We start from the raw sequence: 5,000 nt of genomic DNA, 5'->3' as shown, positions 1-5,000 counted from the left end.
ATCATCATCATCATCATCATCATCATCATCATCATCATCATCATCATCATCATCATCATCATCATCATCATCATCATCATCATCATCATCATCATCATCATCATCATCATCGTCATCACCATCATCATCAGAACTACGCAGCATTCTATTGCAAACATACCTCCACATAATATTTACTTTTAATTCCTACTATCCCTTTTATGTACATTCCTCCATCTCTCCTTGACCGCCTTCATTATTGTACTCCTGGGTAGCGTGACGAGATAGAAGAGCCGAAGGTATTTCAATACGCTATGCCACCCTGCACGGCGGAGGTTGGGCAGACTCTGTTGCGTTTTCTTCGAAAGACAAAAGGAGAGAGCACCCATGGTCGTTCCCTCTATGTTGCTACCGGCTGCTTTACACTCGCTAGCAACAGAGGCGGTGTGCTGTATGTTCGCGGGCGCGCTATGATCTCTAAAGGACCGAGATGTATTGTTTGGTAGCAATGGCCATGGAGACCAGCGTTTGTTACCTCACCGTGTGTCGTCACTGCAGCTGCATACCGTGGACTCACCGTCTATCCTGTGTTCGAACAATTCCGGACCACCCGCAAGGTTGAGGTCCGGGCGGGGTACCAGCCCCGCAAACCACAAGAGAGAGAGAGAGAGCGCTATTGTATTCAAAGTACTCGCGCGAACTAAGGTAGAGTGGGATGGGGCTTTGTCATGTGTCTATGTGTGTGTGTGTGTGTGTGTGTGTGTGTGTGTGTGTGTGTGTGTGTGTGTGTGTGTGTGTGTGTGTGTGTGTGTGTGTGTGTGTGTGTGTGTGTGTGTGTGTGTGTGTGTGTGTGTGTGTGTGTGTGTGTGTGTGTGTGTGTGTGTTTGTGTGTGTGTGTGTGTGTGTGTGTGTGTGTGTGTGTGTGTGTGTGTGTGTGTGTGTGTGTGAGTATGTGTGGGTGGGTGTTTATGTGTGGATGAGTGTTTATGTGTGTGTGTGAGTGTATGCGTGCGTGCGTACGAGTGTGTGTGTGTGTGTGTGTGTGTGTGTGTGTGTGTGTGTGTGTGTGTGTGTGTGTGTGTGTGTGTGTGTGTGTGTGTGTGTGTGTGTGTGTGTGTGTGTGTGTGTGTGTGTGTGTGTGTGTGTGTGTGGGTAGGTGTTTATGTGTGGGTGAGTGTTTATGTGGTGGGTGGGTGTTTATGTGTGGGTGTGTGGGTCGGTGTGTATGTGTTTGGGTGTGGGTGATGGTATGCTTGAGCGCATGCTTTGTGTGCATTGCACAAGGACGAAATCGCTGCATGGCCTTCGCCGCAGAGTCGAGCCTTCACGACACGACGCGGCGCGGCTCCGTGCTTGAGGCCACTTGTGGTGCGGATCATCCCTGTGGAGCTCAGCAAGAAAATTGAAACATCTGGCCCAGACCCAGAATTTAGCGATTATAACATGAACACATGTGCGACTACTCATGCATGTGTACCATCCCCCAAGTGATATATATATATATATATAATATATATATATATACGTATATATATGTATATATATATATGCATATATATATGTATACATATACATATATATATATATATATATATATATATATATATATATATGTATATATATATATATCACAACTAACACCACAGTCGGACGAAAGAAAAAGTTTTGAGTAAGCGAAACTATATATTTCGATTGCTATCTGCAACCCTCTTCAGTAGTTTCGCCTACTCAACTCTTTCTTTCGTCCGACTGTCTTGTTAGTTGTGATTTACAAATGTGTTACTACATATATATATATATATATATATATATATATATATATATATATATATATATATATATACATACTGTTACCAACGAACTTCTCTCCTTTAAGTTTGGTGTACATGTTTGTTCCCATGTTTTCTGTGTGACTTATATCATTTCACGTGTTGTATTTGAAACCTTTTTTCACTCAATTCATCTGCAGTTTTAAAACTTGACATTTGTTCCTATCACCTCTGCTCACGCCCTCGAGGGTTCCTCAAGGGTCAAACGAGGTCACTCTCTCTGGTAACAGCGACGAAAGGGCACAGCACCGGCCCAGCCACGTGACCAGATGACACATGCTAGTTATGATGAACGCAATGATCCCATTCAGGAGAAAATTCAAAGAAGTGATAAAAATAATTGATACCCGAAGATCGCAAGTCAACATAGGGAGGTGCATGACGAACAAACTCGCACACACACACACACAACACACACACACACACACACACACACACACACACACACACACACACACACACACACACACACACACACACACACACACACACGACTCGGTGGCGCGGTTGGTAGAGTCCCCGACTGTCATTACGGCGGTCCGGGTTCGAATCCTGCCCAGGGCTGAAATAATTTCAGTATCGCTGCGCTTCGAGTCGTTACTCCAACTCTCGTGGGCGGGGAGTTGTTGGTGTGTGTGCGTGTAAGGTCACAGCATTAGCCATAGATCGGTCATACGAGCTCTGAGCTCTCTTTCGGGAGGGAAATAGCTGTCGATCACGAGTCCAACACGTGATCCAAAGACCATGGTGAGTACACACACACACACACACACACACACACACGGGGTCTGGCATTGAATGTTAGGGTGGAGGATTTCTTTTCTCCTACATATTCGTTCCCCTTTCATGTTTGACGGCGGCGGTGGAGGCGGTGTTGGTGCTGGTGTTGGTGTTGGAGTTGGTGTCGGTGTTGATGCTGGTGTTGGTGCTGGTGTTGGTGCTGGTGTTGGTGTTAGTGTAGGAGATAATGTAGGTGTTGGTGCTAGTGTTGGTGTTGGTGCTAGTGTTGGTGTTAGTGTAGGAGATAGTGTAGATGTTGGTGCTAGTGTTGGTGTTGGTGTTGGAGCTGGAGTTGATGTTGGTGCTAGTGTTGGTGTTGGAGCTGGAGTTGGTGCTGGTGTTGGTGTTGGTGTTGGCGTCGGTGTAGGAAATAGTGTTGGTGTTGGTGCTAGTGTTGGTGTTGATGTTGGTGCTGGTGATGGTGTTGGCGTAAGAGATAGTGTTGGTGTTGGTGTTTGTGTAGGAGATAGTGTTGATGTTGGTGCTAGTATTGGTGTTGGTGTTGGTGTTAGTGTTGGTGTAGGAGATAGTGTTGGTGTTGGTGTAGGAGATAGTGTTGGTGTTGGTGTTGGTGTAGGAGATACTGTTGGTGTTGGTGTAGGAGATAGTGTTGGTGTTGGTGTTGGTGCTAGTGCTGGTGTTGGTGTTGGCGTTGGTGTAGGAGATAGTGTTGGTGTTGGTGTTGGTGTAGGAGATAGTGTTGGTGTTGGTGCTAGTGTTGGTGTTGGTGCTAGTGCTGTCGTTGGTGTTGGTGCAGGAGATAGTGTTGGTGCTGGTGTTGGTGTAGGAGATAGTGTAGGTGTTTGTGTTAGTGTTGGTGTTGGTGTTGGTGTTGGTGTTGGTGTTGGTGTTGGTGCTAGTGGAGGAGGTGTAGAAGGTGTTAGAGAAGAAAATAAAGATGGAATGAAGGAATAGGTTAGAGAAATAAAGGCGAAGGCAAAAGTAGTGGACTGAAGTTGAAGAACGTAGAAGTTGAGGGGGAAGGGAGGGGAAGAGGAGATGGATATGAAGCTGGAGAAGAAAGAGGAGGTGGCAGTGGGGGGTGGAGATAGAGGGGAAGGCAGAGTAGAGGTTGATAGAAAAATTGGAAATAAAAGCGGTAACACCTGCGAGGCATGATTTCGGGAGGAAGTGGAAGGGTTTAGGTAGACGTGGAGTTGGAGTTTGAATGTGGGGGTGGTCACGTGGTTGTTATAGCTGGAAATGGAAGTTACAGATTGAGTGGAAGACTATTTCTTCTCTAGTGGAGAGGTATGGTGGAAGGAAATGTGAGGGTGGTCACGTGGTTGTGGTAGGTAGAAATGGAAGTTACAGATTGAGTGGAAGACTATTTCTTCTCTAGTAGAGAGGTATGGTGGAAGGAAATGTGGAGGGATCATCTAGGTGGAGTTCCCGTGTAGGTGGAGTTAAGATAGGGAGCTTCGGGAGTGACTCCACAACATAGACTACTAAGTTGTGAATGAAGAAAGGTGGGGGCTATTTGTTAAGCGGGTTAGGGCGTCGTTACTTGCGGCGAAGGTCGAGGTGAGGGCGGTTCGAATCCTGCCACCGGTGAAATTGAACCAAGGGCATGGTTCATTAAAAACCACGCTACAAAGCCCTCTGTGAGGGGCACCGTTCTAGCCTCCTGATAGGGGGGGAATGTGTGACGTTAAACCATATCATCATCATCATCATCATCATCATCATCATCATCATCATCATCACGTTGAATCAATTGGTCCCTAACTCCAAATTCAAAAGAAAATGGGAAGAAAGTCATCAGATCTGAAATGTTTTTTAGGTTAGCATACTTTTTAAGGTATTCAGGAAGTCTACCTACTCAGGTAGCTACCTTCATTTTTTCAAACACTGCCCAGACAAAGTTAATAGAAGTGTTGTCCCTGTCTTTTTTTTCTTTCTTTCTTTTTTTTGTGGGTGGGTGGGTGGGAGGGTTAGGTATTGTAGTCCCCAGTTCATGGCCTGGGGGAATCAACTTCATTAAACCCAGACTAATGAAGTTGGCTTACCCTGCCTGGATCCTGGACAAAGCCCTCAGCAAAGCCAGAGTCAACCATTTCAAATTCCCACCTTTCCATCACCACCCAGTCAGAAGGATATTATTAAAATCCCTTTTAGTGATATTATTCATTCTTCCGATAATTTTCTCCCCATAGAACATCTCAAATTTGTTGATAACTATCCTAACACCTTCCACAAGCAAAGAGCAAATGTTCATTAAAGATTAAGGGAGACTAAACCGGGAGTGTACAGTTCACTCTGCCAAGATTGTGGTCTTGTTTACGTAGGCCAAACAAAGAGACATTTGAACACTAGGTTGGTTAAACACAAGCGGTCCCGAAAGATACGCACAAGATACCTCGGTTGTATTTCACCATTTCAGCAATCACAACCACTTCATTGACTGAAGAA

The sequence above is a fragment of the Oratosquilla oratoria genome, chromosome 18, assembly GCF_046742065.1.
Source record: "Oratosquilla oratoria isolate Oo_2021 chromosome 18, ASM4674206v1, whole genome shotgun sequence".
In the NCBI taxonomy this organism is placed as follows: Eukaryota; Metazoa; Arthropoda; class Malacostraca; order Stomatopoda; family Squillidae; genus Oratosquilla; species Oratosquilla oratoria.
Note: the sequence above shows the minus strand (reverse complement) of the source record.